We start from the raw sequence: 17,813 nt of genomic DNA on the forward strand, positions 1-17,813 counted from the left end.
TGTCTCTGTATGAGGAGGCGGGGTCACAGGAGGTTCACAGAAACTCTGCAGCAGCATCATCAGCTCACATGGAAACTTTGATGATTCACTTCTGTGGTGTTTTTACAGAAACACGTCACAAAATTAGCTCCACCTGTTTTGTGAGCTTTGAGTTTCTTGTCTTCATCCTGGATTCTTGTGTTGCTGTTTTTACACACAGCAGATATTTCCTGGTTGCTTCCTTGATGACCACATGAAGCTTTCTGAAGCTTGGATTGAAAACGCTTCATTACTCAAAGCTTTCCAACACAGGCCTCTGTGCTGCCATCTGGTGGACAAACATGTGAAGTGCAGCGTGAAGCTACAAATGAAACTGCTTCAGCTACATTTATATATAACATACTATAACCTATATAATGTGGAGATGAGGGAAATTATTTTGTTGCTACTGTTAATAATCATCATCATTACCATTGCATTAATAATATAATCTACAGCATTGATATTGCATTCAGATGTTGAAACATTTTGGTACCCAATTAGCCTTTACTACAGGTGCAGTTATAACCACTTTAAACTGTTGAGTTGAATCTATGATCTTAAATGCTTTTGAATGCTTGTTATAATCTTAAGTGTGTATGGGCTGATTCTGTTGATTCTGAGGACACTCTGTGCAAAGTCTTGACAGGAAACTGCAGGTTTGCAGAGCGTGCTTTTGCAAAAGTGAAACTAAAAGCAGAGTGTAAGTGCAGCTTATTCTGAGGAGCTGTTTGGATGATGCTATTTGAATAACCAGGTTGTTCATTATTATCTTTTATACTTTTATATTCTTTTATTAAGCTTCTAGTAGAGGTTCTTGATTAAAACATTTATTCAATATACTACATATATAGTTTTAGTAAACTGCTGACACATTTGAGAGTGGCCTCTGTTTGACTGCGAGCGTTAGTAGGTGAGAGGTGACACAGAGTGCCAAGTGAGGTCGTGACACACACAGACACACACATAGTAGATACATTCAGTTATAGGTGAGAGGTTAATCATGTTTGCTTGCAACTGTGGGCGTGCAGAAGTGGTATCTTACTGCAGAGCATGGTCTGTGGTTTTGGAGAAGCGGCAGTCAAAAGGTTGACAGGAAACATCTGCCATGAAGATAGAGATAATGTTCTTTTCAAACTGTGTTAAAAGTCATTGTGGTTTTGATTTGACGTATGTATGTATGTATCTGTGTGACGTTGAAGGGGCGTCATTAAATTCAAACCCCGATGGTATAAAATATCTGTTTATGCTTTGATTAGTCGGAGATCAGCGCTGTCTGCGTACGGCGCTGGTCCCCCCACGCCTGTGTTCATTAAAATCAATTGTTTGACCAAGCTCTTCTGGACCTGGTTGTTTGTACTCTCCTTCCTCAATATTTGAACCTTAACAATAACTATATGTATAGTGTATTATGTAGGTGTTAGAGCTGGGGGTAGAACTGCTGATGGCCTGGTTGTTATTTATGTTCCCCATGGTTCACCAGCTCTCACACAACATCAGCACCAATGATCCACGTCCTTATAAACCTCTGAATCAGGTCCTGAAGCAGTGACGTCCTGAGTGAAGACCTCACTGATCACATGACTCTGGTCACCTGGACTCAGTGTTTCTGAAGCAGTGTGCTGGGTTTTTAAAAATACGTGGCTGCTGCCTGATGTTGGGCCCACAGAGGAAGACGACTCACTCGCTCTTCTTCACTTCCTCCTTAAACATGTGGAAGGAGAGCAAAGTGCTGCCAGACTCTTATTTCTGACAGGAACAGAAGAAACCACAGCAAACTGGTCCAGTTCTTCATCTTCATCACAATCTGTTTATTTCTGATGGTGTCTTCAGTCTGAGGTTTGAAGTTTCCATGTCTGTGTGATGTGTGGTGTGAAGGCTGCTGGTTAAACTGGGACTCACTGTTTAAAGCACTGAGTGCTCATAGAGAGATGCTCCATGAGTCCCAGTACAGACTACAAACATGGTGGAAACTTAGCTTTGATATCCACACACTCTGCACGTCTGTGAGTAACTGTGATGAAGATGTGCAGAGATCTGTGTCCAAACAGGAGAAAGACTGTAAAGACTCTGTGCTTCTAACAGCCTCTGTTAACATATGTGAGGCTGTTTGTTGTTGTTGCCATGGAGCTTTTCACTGTTTGGGTCAGCAGGTCATGTGATCAGGTTTGTTCTGCTGGACGATGGTTCAGTGTCAGGTTTGTTTGCATTCATCAATAAATATCTAAATAAATCAAAGACTCCATGTTTGTTCTTTCATCATGTGACCTCTGCTCATCCATCTCTGTGTGTATCAGGATACATTTGGTTCATAATACACAGAAAAATCAGAGTTATTACCTGTAATAAATGTGAAAGATTCCTGCAGTGATAACCAGGCAGGACTGAAACACATCCAAGCTGTCACCACGGTAACAGCACCGTCCATCCACAGGTGAGGGGAGGAGCAAAAAGAGGGACTTTGACCATTTTATACTAAAAACACTCAACTAATGTTTCTAATATGAAACAAATAAGCCCACATTAATGTGAGCGTTTATTAAATAATAATAATGATGATTTCCTCCTGATCTCATTTCCACAGCAGAGAAAACTGTGGTGTATATTGAGGTGGAGGGTGTGGTCTGTGGCTCAGGTGTAGAGTGAGGGTGGGGTGCACCACAGCAGCATGCTGGGACTGCTGAGGGTGGAGGAGGGAGTGATGATGACATCAGAGCTGCAGCACAGAGACCAGTGAACACACAGTCTGTTCATCTTTGCATAGATACAATATACAGCACAATATTGAATGACAGACACGCTGTGGGAGCTTCCACAGATACACTGACGTCAGCATCCAGAGTCCTCCTGCTGCTCCCCCCTCAGAGCCCCGTGATCAGCACCAACACATTCAGTTAGATGACAGAGTCCAGCTGCAGCTAGAATCAGCTCCCCTCTGTGAACAACAGCACAGCGTCAGTGTTTCACACTCAGTGAAAGGAGGAAACAGCAGAAGAACACCATGTGTGCTACGTTTCCCAGGACACACTACAAACTGCACAAATACAGAGCAGCACGTGGAAGGACCTGGAGCTGCATTTACAGAGCTGCAGACAGCGTGATGTCCTGTATGGACAGGTGGAAGGAACCAAGTCCTCAGCTGGAACACTCGTGTTTGTCCACAGACAGGAAACACAGCAGGAAACTTCCTCACAGAAGTGCAGCTCATGGATAACACACTTCCTGTCAGTCAGAATGAGGCTGCAGCCAAACACAGAAAGGTGTTTTTGTCCAGATGAGCCCAGAGAAGAAACACGAGTGTTCACAGACATCAGAAGCTCAGAGAGGTGAAACATGAGGTTGGAGTCCTCGTCAGCATCCAGAAGAGCTGCTGTGAAACCCTGAGTACTCATGACAGACTCTGATGGCACAAACACATCATGATTCAAACAGAAAGACAAACATGGAGCTCCTGATCCTCCTGCATGAGAACAAGCTGACATGAGCGCTGTGTCTGAGAGTGTCTCCCTGTCACAGTGACAATAACACAGCTGCTGCTCACAGTCATTAAACTGACCTGAGGTCAGCTGTGCTCCTTACATATGAACCATGTGACCTCACATCAGTGCTGTGGATGACTGTAGTCATAGAAGAGTAGAGCTGTAGCAGGTGGTGTGAGGAGGAGGTGGTGTATTGTAGTTAACGCAGTACTGAAACACTCCAGCAGAGGGCGCTGTTAAGTCCTTATTGTAACACAGTTACTGTGTGCAGTTAGACTTCATACATAATCTGCACTTATTTCCATCAGACATGCTGTCAGGAAATGATTGGTTTCTATTGATTCTACTTCCTGTTGACTCGTTTGATGACAGTGAAACAATCACAGCTGATTGTGTGATGATGTAAACTGTCACTGTTACATTCAGTGTGTGTGACATAATGTTAGTGCAGGCTGATAACAGCCTGGTTCTGTTAGAAACACATGAACGTGTCCATAGATCAGTGTGTGTTTAACATGAGAGCTTCAGCCCTGCTGATGTGTTAAATAAAGACATGCAGGAAAACTGATGAGACTCTGAAATAACTCTTTATATTTATAATGTAACTCTGCATCAAAAGAACAACAAAGGATCCCAGACAGGTTTCTGTGAACAAAGACCATTCTGATGTTTCTGTGTTTCTAACACTTTGACATTATTAGTAAACAGACTGCAGTGAGCAGCATTTATAAAGAGCTTCTATATAAAGATATGACAGCTGTTTGACAAGTTTATCACTCTGTGTTTGGACCTGATCAGTCCAGCTGTTTACTTGAAACATGTTCATTTACCTGTTCTGTTATATTCATGTTCTTGTCTCTGTTGAAAACACATTTTAATGTCCCTCAGCTACTTTTTGTCCTTTCTGTCAAAAACCTTCATGTGACTCATGAGAGACACGTTTCAGCTGTTTGTGACAGATCAGAGGCCAACAAGTCATTTATAACACTTTCCATCATTGTTTAAAGTTCTCAGTGTTTCTGTGTTGCTGCGTATAGGATCTCCCAGCATCATCACTGTGCTGTCCAATCATTGTGTGCGAGGTTACCCTTATAGTGCGATGTGTGTTTGCACAAAGAGAAGCATGTGTGTCAAATATAAATAAGCACAGAACAGAAACAGCTGCTCGTTTCTTCTGTTTAGAGTCAAGTTAGTGTTTTGTGTCTTTGTTTGAGGCCTGATGTCGAGCAGAGGTGTGTGTAACTGCACTGCTCTGTTATATGTGTGAAGTGTGTGCTTCTCTTCAGCATCATCTTTGTCACTGCTGATTCCTTTGTGTCATCATGTGTTGAGAAGAGAGAACAGTTATAACGGAGGAGCAAAAGGAAGCCCTGAAATCTGCATCAACAAGGAAGTGTTGGCTCACCAGTGATCCCAGCAGAGCCACTGGTTTGGCTCCAGTTGTTCTAGATTCAATGATGTTGTTGCTACAGATACATGTCAGCATCTTTATTGAATTTTATATGAAGCAGAAATGGTGTCATTAGGAGAAGAAGAGGAGAACAAGTCCGGCGAGGAGGCAGCAGCTCTTAAAGATGAAACAGCAGCTCAGCCCTGAGCTCAGAGAGCTGCACATGAAAAAGCTCCTCAAGCAGATCCTGTCAGAGGTTTGTCATCAACAGGAGGAACTGTTCACATCATAGGATGAAGATGCTGTCAGCTGGATGAAGAAGGTTATTTAATGCAAACGTTCACACTGAAGTCAAATTGTTGTCGTGTTGAACAGATTCATGTACTGATCGTCTCCAGAATGTTAGAAGAGCTTCAATGAATCATTAGAAACAACTTACAGCTGCACAGCTGTGTCAAACACATCTGTGTGTCATTGTGGGATTGTTGTGTTTCTACATGTGACACACGTCTAAAACATGCACACAATCTGAACACAAACAGGGACTCATGTGTTCCCACAGCCAGATGCTGAGAGCCATTTCCTTGTAGTCCTGTGTCTACATACATGAACCATTAGATGTTATTGGAATGATTGTCAGCTCTGATAGTTTCATGTGTGTTTAGCTGGACGCTGTTTGATCCTCGACATGTTTAAAGGTGTCCAGTCCTGAGACACTGGGGCTGGAAACAGCTGTGATGTCATTGGACTGTCACACAGACAGAAGTGCATGAAGTGAGCAGCCGAGGAGCCGCTGATGTTTTGGATTCAACAGCATTTGAAAGGTCGACACAGACACATTTGCACACAGAAAGCTGAATCTGTCATATGCCACAGTGAACTCACTGTTCAGTGTTTTTCAGGAAGCTTCTTAACTGCCTCTGCTGCCAAACAAGCAGCTGATGTCCTTGAGAAGAAGCTGAAGAAGTCTTCAACAACAAATACAGGAAGTGGACTTTCAAATACTAGATTCACTTTAGACTCACAGAGAAATGACTCAACCAGCTGTGTTTGATTGACTCCTTTGACTATATGAAAGGTCAGTGTGTGTCTGCACACAGACTGTTGTGTTGGACTGTTATTCAGTTGTCTGCTGAATGTTTTCAAATGTCTGCATCTCAGCTGTGATGAGGCTGGGGGTCATGGGAGGCCACCGTAGCAGCCTCTTCAACATCATGACATCATCATAAATGCTGCTGGACTGTCTGATGGGCTGACGGTGAAAAAGCCGTCGGGAAGGAAACAGAAGACGTTTCAGAGGCTGCAGCAGATTTCTTTGATTCGGGGCCTTTTTCAGCTTTATTGGACAGAGCAGTGAAGATAAGTGACAGCAAAGCAGAGAGAAAGGGGGCGTGGCCCGGGTCAAAGCCAGGCCAGCTGCTCTCCACCTCGTGGTCACCTGCTCATCCTAGTGAGCTCCACCAGCAGCCCTTTCACACACTTTACACTGTCAAACACTGTGTGTGGACCTCAGCTAACAACAGGCTACATTTAAGTCTGGACTACATGCTTTTATATTGTTTTTATTCCATCAGCAGCTCAACATCATGAGCAGCTTTGACATAAAGACATCAAACTCAAGCCGACTTTAAACTACTTTTAATACAGGGGCTCAAAAACAACAACATCTTTATTATATATCAGGACACAAAGTCATTTCATCTCAAAGGGAAACAGCTTTATTTGGAATAACCAGCACTATCAACTGGTTTGGGATCTCCACCAGTTTCATGTCTTTGCAGCTTCTCCAACAAAGTTCCTGTAAAATCAGCATGTTTGTCTTTATTGGTTTGATAGTGATTGATTATTCAGTCCCAATCTGCTGTCATCTAAAGAACAAAATGATGTTTCTATGAGTCACAAAGCTCCAGATGTTGTCGGCTTCACAAAGAAAACAAAGAACTTAAACACAAAGTGTTTGGAGCCAAAATGTTCCCAAGCTGCTCTTTTTGAAATGGCAGAGGTACAGTGGTGTCTAACAGCACACTGTGGAAGGCAAACATGTTATTGTTGGATGAAACTTCATGAATCCTTTGTAGATTTGAGCTGTTGGAGCCTTTCTTTTCTCTTCAGGTGTACAGATGCTGAGGAGGCAGGTGAAGCAGGTGGAGCTGTTGTGATGCTGGCAGAGGGTGTGTCTTAGTAACTCTGTGAGGCAGAACTGGATCCAACATTGTGGATGTGTTGATGTTGGAGCCATTAAGAGTCTCTGGCCACACTGTAGGATTTCCCTTTGATCCACTGTGGGGGCATTTTGGAGTCTGTCAGTGAAACTCTTCATGTTTGTGTTTGACTCCAGTTTATAGAAACAGAGAAATGTGTCATGCTTTTGTTCGGCCTCCACAAATACACACATTTGTTCATTGGTTGGACTTTTTGGAAGGAGACACATTGAAAACCATGTTAATAAGATCTTGTTGTTTCCTGTGGATCCGACACAGAGAGTGGACTTCAGACAGAAAGCGTGGAAGAGATTTTGGAGGCCGTGTGTGGCAACAGGAAGTTTCTGTGTGTTTGCTGATCTTACATGTGGAAAACAACACGTGATGTTTGTGAAGTCCTACAATGATCATTGTTCTCACAGCATTTTGAGTGGGAACAGTTCAAACTGGGAGTAGTGGGAGTTATTTACTGATTGAAACAAGCTGAATGTTTCTGTGACGATGAAGATCAGCAGCTCAGCTGATCAATGAACTGACATCTATCAGTCGTTTCATGAGATGAAGTCATCAGCAGACATTTGTTCTGACTGTGTGATGAATGTCAGAACGTCAGGGCTCTGCTTTAGTCACTGCTTGATGATCATTGGCTCATTGTTGAATCCAGGGGCCCAGGCTGACCTCTGACCTTTGCTGCAGGTCTTCTGTGTTATCTCCACTTTCATGTCTGATCTTCTGCTGTATCGTCCAAAATAAACATCTGGATTATTTCCAACACTTCAGCAGATCTTTAGTTTGGGCAGTGCAGAACAAAATAACACATATTGTACTATACTGCCCACTTCCTGATCTTATTGGATCTGTGTGTGAGGTTGGTGAAGGAAACACATGTTTACTGAGTGAGTCGCTGCCATTAGGAACTAGTTTTTATATCACAGCCTGGAAATCACACAGGACCATTTCTGCAAGTGAAAAGTCGTCATTGGAGGAAAATGATTGTGTAGTTTGTGCGACTGAAGAATTGTCCCAACTACATGTGCTGCTGACCTTTGACCTTTCTTTAGGTGCACAGAGGAGTCTGTGGAAACATCCAGAACTGAGGCAGTGCTACAGATGCTTCAAATAAAGTGGTGTATTATCCATGTTTTCTATGGATCACATCCAGTATCCTGATCTAACGAGCCCCCTTTTTGTGGATTTTAGAGCCTCTGACTTTTGCTGCGTCTCATTTCAAGCACAAGAGCAAGAAGTGGATGAAGAAATGGGGCGAGTGGGGTCAGTGTGGTGCACGTCAGCTGTGCTCACACATGCTTTCACAAAGAACATGTGTGTTCATCTGCAGCATTAAGGCGCACTTTAGTCTTCATAATAATAAAGTATTCTGACTTTATTCTTCTGAATCCTCACAGTTATGTTGCAGCTCTGCTCTGCTTTAAGAAAATGTTCTACCAGGATGTTACTTTCCTAAACGTGTTCTCCAAATGTTCCAAAGACTTTGTTCTTGTCAGAGGTAGTGTCGTGGATGAGAGAAGGAGGACCCAAACGCTGGACTCACAGGCAGGTAGGTGAAGGTGGATGTTTATTGCCGAAGGAGCGAGCAAACAGTACAGAGGGAGGAAATGGCTGGCTGACTGAATGAATGAATGACCAAAGGACTGACTGACTGAACATACAGACGACATAGACATCAGACGTACATCATCAATGACCCGACACTGAATGGGTAGAACAGAGGGCTTAAATACACAGACTGGTGATAATGATGATAATGAGAGACCGGTGAGTACACAGCTGAACATAATGAACTAATGATAATGGGAAGAGGACTGAACATAATGCACACAGACCAAGGCTAACACAATAAAACAGGAAGTGGAACAGGCAGTAGATAAACAGTGAACGTGAACTGAAAATACTGGGTCACCGACCCAGGAACCCTGACAGTACCCCCCCGTTCAAAGGCCGGCACCCGACGGCCAAAAGAAAAAGAACCAGAACAGGGCGGGCGGAGGGGGCCCAGGACGGAGGGACGGAGTCCACACAGAGACAGTTCAGGTGGGTGGCCACGTGGCCCGAGGCCGAGATGAGACAGGTCAGGTGGGTGGCCACGTGGAAGGCAGCAGCGACCACTGAGCCGGTCCGGTAGGTGGCTGCGGCGGTCGAGACGAGACTGTTCCGGTGGACCGACCGTGCGGAAGGCAACGGCGGCGGCGAAGGAGACGACGGAGCAGTTCAGGGGGCCGACCGCGTGGAAGGCAGCGGCGGCTCTCCAGTGTTAGGCGTGCTGGCCACGGCCCGGTGGGCACAGGACCAGACGAGGCCGGCCCAGGCGACGACGGGGCCGGACCAGGCGAAGCACAGGCTGGAGCTGCAGCAGGTGAAACAAAAGCCAAAGTCGAGGCTGGGCCAGACGAGGACGAAGACTCTGAGGCTGGGCCAGACGAGGACGGAGGCTCTGAGGCTGGGCCAGACGAGGACGGAGGCTCTGAGGCTGGGCCAGACGAGGACGGAGGCTCTGAGGCTGGGCCAGACGAGGACGGAGGCTCTGAGGCTGGGCCAGACGAGGACGGAGGCTCTGAGGCTGGAGCCGGACCAGGCGGAGCAGAAGCAGAGGCCGACGCCAGACCGGGCGACGTTGAAGGCGATGCAGAGGCCGGGCCGGGCGTGGGTGCAGCTGAGGCAGAGGCCGGGCCGGGCGTGGGTGCAGCTGAGGCAGAGGCCGGGCGTGGGTGCAGCTGAGGCAGAGGCCTGACCAGGCGAAGTTGAAGCCTCTGGCTGGAGACAGGCCGGGCCAGCGGGTGCGGAAACCCCTGGCTGAGGAGCGGCCGGGCCAGCGGGTGCGGAAACCCCTGGCTGAGAAGCAGGAGAGCTCACAGCTGGCTCTGGGTGCTGTGGCTGCAGGTCCGGGAACCGAACAGGATGGTGGACAGGCGACTGGGAAACAGGAGGCGACTGGACTGACTGGACAGGGGACTGAGCTACAGGAGGTGACTGGGGGACAGGAGCAGACTGGACTGACTGGACAGGGGACTGAGCTACAGGAGGTGACTGGAGGACAGGAGGGGACTGAGCTACAGGAGGTGACTGGAGGACAGGAGGGGACTGAGCTACAGGAAGTGACTGGAGGACAGGAGGGGACTGAGCTACAGGAGGTGACTGGACAGCAGGTGAGTGAACTGACTGAAGGGAAAGCTGAACAGCAGGTGAGGGAACTGACTGGAGGGAAAGCTGAACAGCAGGTGAGGGAACTGACTGGAGGGAAAGCTGAACAGCAGGTGAGGGAACTGACTGGAGTGGAGATGCTAAGGGAGGAACAGAGGCAGGCGTGGCTGATGACGGAGCTGAGGTTGGTGTGGCTGATGGCTGAGCTACAGACTGGGCTAGACAGGGAGATAAAGCTACAGCCTGGGCTAGTAAAGCTGGTGCCTGAGCAGGGGACACTTCAGCCAGCCTAACCAGGGATAAAGCTAGTGCGTGAAAGGCTGGATCAGGTGGTGGATGAAGTGGTGGACTGATTGGCTCTTCCGTGCTTCCAGAGCGTGAGGGCACTGGCTGGAGAGCCTCAGCTGAGTCTCTAGGGGGGTCAGGCCGGATCCTGGCCGCCCTCAGCCTAGGTGCTGGGACAGGCACGGGAGGTGGCTGGACACTAGTGATGTGACGTTCTGTATCGGGGCTTCGAAGCGTGTGTCGAGTAATGGAGGGGGCGTTTCCGCGAAGCGCGTATCGAGGCTTGCTTCATTTATGGGAGGAGCTGAAAATGATGACGTCCGAAGCCTCGCTGCCCGGCTGTACCACATGACTGGTTCATGAAGCGGTTCGAACTTTGCCGCAAATAATCATTTTCCACACTGCCAGTATAAATATACACAGTACACTGCATCACTACACTATAGGTGTTTTACACACTCCTTTTGTTGTTGACATTTACAGGCTGTGTGCAAAAGGCCACACTCTTCAAATTCATGCCAACTAATATTTTTACGTCCAGTAGGTGTCCTGCTAGAGCAAATGAAGCTTCAAGAAGCTTCGCGTTGGGGTGAACCAATTGGATGAAAAGCAATTCAATTCAATTCAATTTTATTTATATAGCGCCAAATCACAACAAAAGTCGCCTCAAGGCGCTTCATAGATACAGAGAAAAACCCAACAATCATATGACCCCCTATGAGCAAGCACTTTGGCGACAGTGGGAAGGAAAAACTCCCTTTTAACAGGAAGAAACCTCCGGCAGAACCAGGCTCAGGGAGGGGCGGCCATCTGCTGCGACCGGTTGGGGTGAGAGAAGGAAGACAGGATAAAGACATGCTGTGGAAGAGAGACAGAGGTTAATAACAGATATGATTCAATGCAGCGAGGTCTATTAATACATAGTGAGTGAGAAAGGTGACTGGAAAGGAAAAACTCAATGCATCATGGGAATCCCCCGGCAGCCTACATCTATTGCAGCATAACAAAGGGAGGATTCAGGGTCACCTGGTCCAGCCCTAACTATATGCTTTAGAAAAAAGGAAAGTTTTAAGCCTAATCTTAAAAGTAGAGATAGTGTCTGTCTCCCGAATCCAAACTGGAAGCTGGTTCCACAGAAGAGGGGCCTGAAAACTGAAGGCTCTCCCTCCCATTCTACTTTTAAATACTCTAGGAACAACAAGTAGGCCTGCAGAGCAAGAGCGGAGCGCTCTAATAGGGTGATATGGTACTACAAGGTCATTAAGATAAGATGGGGCCTGATTATTTAAGACCTTGTATGTGAGGAGCAGGATTTTGAATTCAATTCTGGATTTAACAGGAAGCCAATGAAGGGAAGCCAAAACAGGAGAAATATGCTCTCTCTTTCTAGTCCCTGTCAGGACTCTTGCTGCAGCATTTTGGATTAGCTGAAGGCTTTTCAGTGAGTTTTTTGGACATCCTGATAATAATGAATTACAGTAGTCCAGCCTGGAAGTAATAAATGCATGAACTAGTTGTTCAGCGTCACTCTGAGACAGGATATTTCTAATTTTAGAGATGTTGCGCAAATGGAAGAAAGCAGTCTTACATATTTGTTTAATATGTGCGTTGAAGGACATGTCCTGGTCAAAAATGACTCCAAGGTTCCTCACCGCGTTACTGGAGGCCAAGGTAATGCCATCCAGAGTAAGAATCTGATTAGATACCATATTTCTAAGATTTTCAGGGCCGAGTACAATAACCTCAGTTTTATCTGAATTAAGAAGCAGAAAGTTAGCGGCCATCCAGGTCTTTATGTCTTTAAGACATTCCTGCAGTTTAACTAATTGGTGTGTGTTATCTGGCTTCATGGACAGATAGAGCTGGGTGTCATCTGCATAGCAGTGAAAATGTATGCTATGTCTTCTAATGATACTGCCTAAGGGAAGCATGTATAATGTAAACAGAATTGGTCCTAGCACTGAACCCTGTGGAACTCCATAATTAACCTCAGTGTGTGAAGAGGACTCTCCATTTACATGCACGAATTGGAGTCTATTAGATAGATATGATACAAACCACTGCAGTGCAGTACCTGTAATACCTACAGCATGTTCTAATCGCTCTAATAGGATATTATGATCAACAGTATCGAACGCTGCACTGAGGTCTAGCAGGACAAGCACAGAGATGAGTCCACTGTCAGAGGCCATAAGAAGATCATTTGTAACCTTCACTAAAGCTGTTTCTGTGCTGTGCTGAGCTCTGAAACCTGACTGAAACTCTTCAAATAAACCATTCCTCTGCAGATGATCTGTTAGCTGTTTGACAACTACTCTTTCAAGGATTTTTGATATGAAAGGAAGGTTGGAGATTGGCCTATAATTAGCTAAGACTGCTGGGTCTAGAGATGGCTTTTTGAGTAAAGGTTTAACTACAGCCAGCTTGAAGGCCTGTGGTACATAGCCGATTATTAGAGATAGGTTGATCATATTTAAGATCGAAGAATTAATTAATGGCAGGACTTCTTTGAGCAGTTTTGTAGGAATGGGGTCTAAAAGACACGTTGATGGTTTGGAGGAAGTAATTATTGAAGTTAACTCAGAAAGATCAATTGGAGAAAAAGAGTCTAACTTAATATCAATGGTACTAAGAGTAGCTGTAGATAATATTACATCTGTGGGATGATTATTGGTAATTTTTTCTCTAATGATAAAAATTTTATTTGTGAAGAAGTTCATGAAGTCATTACTAGTTAACGTTAAAGGGATGGTTGGCTCAAAAGAGCTCTGACTTTTTGTCAGCCTGGCTACAGTGCTGAAGAGAAACCTAGGGTTGTTCTTATTTTCTTCAATCAGTGATGAATAGTAAGATGTTCTGGCTTTGCGGAGGGCTTTCTTATAAAGCAGCAAACTATTTCTCCAGGCTAAATGATGATCCTCTAGATTTGTGACACGCCATTTCCTCTCCAGATTACGAGTCATCTGCTTTAGGGTACGTGTTTCAGAATTATACCACGGAGTCAGGTACTTCTGATTTGAGGCCTTAGTTTTCACAGGAGCTACAGTATCCAGAGTCGTACGTAGTGAGGAGGTGAAATTATTAACAAGATAATCGACCTCTGTTGGGGTAGCGTTCAGATAGCTGCTTTGCTCTGTGTTGGTACAGGGCATTGGAGATGATAACAGTGGGTGGATTATATTCTTAAACTTAGTTACAGTGCTTTCAGAAAGACATCTACTTTGATAAAGTCTACTCTTCACCGCTGTGTAATCAATTATTGTAAAAGTAAATGTTATCAGGAAATGATCAGACAGGAGAGGGTTTTCAGGAAACACTGTTAAATGTTCAGTTTCTATGCCATATGTTAAAACAAGATCTAGAGTGTGATTAAAGTGGTGGGTGGGTTCTTTTACATTTTGAGAGAAACCAATTGAGTCTAATAACAGATTAAATGCCATGTTGAGGCTGTCATTTTTAGCATCTACATGGATGTTAAAATCACCCACAATAATTATTTTATCTGAGCTCAGAACTAAATTAGATATAAAGTCTGAGAAATCAGACAGAAACTCTGTGTAAGGCCCAGGTGGACGATAGATGATAACAAGTAAGACTGGTTTCTGAGTTTCACAGCTGGGGTGGACAATGTTAAGCATCAGGCTTTCAAATGAATTAAAAGTCTGTCTTGGTCTTTCATTAATTAATAGGCTGGTGTGAAAAATTGCTGCCACACCGCCCCCTCGGCCTGTGCTTCGAGATTTCTGGTAGTTAGAATGGCTCGGGGGTGTTGATTCATTTAAACTAACATAATCATCCTGCTGCAACCAGGTTTCTGTAAGGCAGAGTAAATCAATTTGTTGATCAATTATTAAGTCATGTACTAACAGAGACTTGGAGGAGAGAGACCTAATATTTAATAATCCACATTTCACTGTTTTACTCTTTGGTTCAGATGTGGATACTGTATTGTTCTTTCTTTGTGATTGTTTATGTTTAAGTTGTTTGTTGCTGGTTTTTAGTTTGTTTTTTGTCTTTTTGGAAGCTGACACAGTCTCTATGGAGATGGGTTTTTGGGGGGGTAGCAGGAGGAGAGAAGCTGCAGAGAAGCGTGTAAGACTGCAACTCTGCTTCCTGGTCCCAACTCTGGATAGTCATGTTTTGGGGGGTTTAATAAATTTGTCCATATTTCTAGAAATGAGAGCTGCTCCATCCAAAGTGGGATGGATGCCGTCTCTCCTAACAAGACCAGGTTTCCTCCAGAAGGTTTGCCAATTATCTATGAAGCCCACATCGTTTCTGGGACACCACTCAGACAGCCAGCAATTTAAGGAGAACATGCGGCTAAACATGTCACTCCTGGTCTGATTGGGGAGGGGACCAGAGAAAACTACAGAGTCCGACATTGTTTTGGCAAAGTTGCACACCGATTCAATATTGATTTTAGTGACCTCCGATTGGCGTAACCGGGTGTCATTACTGCCGACGTGAATTATGATTTTACTGAATTTACGTTTGCCCTTAGCCAGCAGTTTTAAATTTCCTTCAATGTCGCCTGCTCTGGCCCCTGGAAGACAATTGACTATGGTTGCCGGTGTCTCTAGCTTCACATGTCTGAGAACAGAATCGCCAATTACCAGAGTTTGACCCCCGGCGGGTGTGTCGCCGAGTGGGGAAAAACGGTTAGACACATGAACGGGTTGGTGGTGTACCTGGGGCTTCTGTTTAGGACTATGCTTCCTCCTCACCGTGACCCAGCCGCCCTGATTCCCCAGCTGCTTGGGACCTGCCGGGGAACAGCTAGCGGGGCCTACGCTATTTTCGGCTGCACCAGCTACAGGGGCCTGGCTAGCTGCGGGTGAATGAAGGGTGCGAAGCCGAGTCTCCAATTCAGTAATCCTGGCCTCCAGCGCTGCAAATATGCTACATTTGTTACAGATATCATTACTGCTAAAGGAGGCCGAGGAGTAACTAAACATCTGACACAATGAGCAAGAAAGTGCAGGAGGGACAGGTGAAGTAGCCATGGTGCTAATGAGTCGGCTACGAGCTAAGCTAGGCTAGCGAGACAGTACAGAGACAGTGAGTGAATACTTTGGCTATAAATTAGGTAGTGAGTACACAGAAAGTGTGCTTCGGAGGAAGCACGTGAAGATTATACTATGAAAGAAGAATGTATTTAAAAGTTGTTAATTAAATCGCTAAGCAAATAAGCTACTCAGAAACACCACTGTGTTTGAGCAGGAACAGGAAGTGATACTCTACCACAGAGCGAGCGAACACCAAGTGCTTCATGAGGCTTCATCTGCCCATCACTACTGGACACCAGTCACCCCCACCCGAGGAACAGAGGTGGGTGTGGAGGTATACGGGGTCACAGCTGCCCTCGTCCTGGGTGCGGGCACAGGTGTGGGTGTCGGCTGACTGACAGGAGTGGAAATGATGACTGGGTGAGTGATACTGACAGGTCTATCTGGATTTATTCTGGTCCTTCTGCCACCACTATTTACAGTCTTTGACTGAACAGTCTTTGGGGGAGCAGAGCAGAAAAAATCTTCCCAGTCCACTTCATCCTCTAGGAGGGAAACATCCCATGAATCAGAAAAGAGTCTATTGTGTGTTTTAAGTGAATAATCAGATGGTGAGTGCGAAAAACAGTCACTGGAGCTCACCATCGGGAGTTGCTGGAAATAGTCCTTGTTATGGCGACGTGTGCGCCGCTTTCTCCGGGAAGAGGCAGTGGGCGGGGTACACAGCCGAGCCTCTGGCACGGGAGCCTCCATTGAGCCGAGGTGGGAGGCGGAGCCACCGTGCCATGGCGAGGTTGAAGGTCCGGTGAGTAAAATGGCTGGTGGGCGAGCGAGGAGCGGAGCAGCGGAAGAGCGAGCGGCCGAAGCCTGGCCTGTGACGCCCACTCTCCGCGGCGAATGCTCCGATGCAGGTGAGGCAGCAGGTGGAGGACCGCGGCGTCTCCGAGGCCCGCCCAGAGCCAGGCGAGTCCCCTCAAAGACGTGCTCCCTCTCTGAGAAGAGCCGCTGTTTCCACCTGAGCTTCTCCGCCCAAATGGAGAGCGCTACGTCCTGCCGCTCGAAAAGGTCCGAGTCCGCTGGGTCCACAACGCGTGGTCGGGTCATTGTGTCAGAGGTAGTGTCGTGGATGAGAGAAGGAGGACCCAAACACTGGACTCACAGGCAGGTAGGTGAAGGTGGATGTTTATTGCCGAAGGAGCGAGCAAACAGTACAGAGGGAGGAAATGGCTGGCTGACTGAATGAATGAATGAATGACCAAAGGACTGACTGACTGAACATACAGACGACATAGACATCAGGCGCACATCATCAATGACCCGACACTGAATGGGTAGAACAGAGGGCTTAAATACACAGACTGGTGATAATGATGATAATGAGAGACCGGTGAGTACACAGCTGAACATAATGAACTAATGATAATGGGAAGAGGACTGAACATAATGCACACAGACCAAGGCTAACACAATAAAACAGGAAGTGGAACAGGCAGTAGATAAACAGTGAACGTGAACTGAAAATACTGGGTCACCGACCCAGGAACCCTGACAGTTCTAAGTAGTTCTACATGATGAAACATCCACACTAAGTTTAAGAAGGACACACAAACACCATCTGTCCTTTCATCATGTGTACAAACGTGTTCAGATGTCAAATGTACCGTGAATGGATGCAAATGTGGATCGTTCCAATAACATGAGACAGTTTTGTAAGTGGATCCCAGTTTGAAGTTCATTAAAACCTATAAGAACATGTTATTCAAACCAATTTTATCCAACAGGAAGAAGCATCAGGGGAACAGGAAACATTCAAACATGTTTACTGTAAGAACTGCACAAAGGAAGGAAACACAATCCTACACACGAGCACTTTAAAATGGACATTTAGCTTTTCAAACATCAGGGAGCTGCAATAACAACACTGTGCCCATTCTGATCAGACTGAAAGATTTATAGAGATTTATCCATGTGCTGGAAAAGGATTTGATATCAACATAGATGCAGATTAGCAGGAGCATTTTCTTCATATTGATTTAGAGTTCAGTACCAGGAATATGTAGAATTAACATCTGTGTGCATGACGAGTGATGAAAATTCAAAGTCAGGCTTTCAGAGGATGTCAGAATTGGTGTCTCTATCTGTGACTGTCCCAGAGGAACCTACCTGAGGGATTATTACAGATCTGTCTATATAGAAAGACTTGCATTGATTCACAGTGTACAATTCTTTCTAATCTATTAACATCTTCCTCCAAATCCTGTTTCTGCTGTTT

Source organism: Rhamphochromis sp. 'chilingali', assembly GCF_963969265.1.
Source record: "Rhamphochromis sp. 'chilingali' genome assembly, chromosome: 1".
Taxonomy (NCBI): Eukaryota; Metazoa; Chordata; class Actinopteri; order Cichliformes; family Cichlidae; genus Rhamphochromis; species Rhamphochromis sp. 'chilingali'.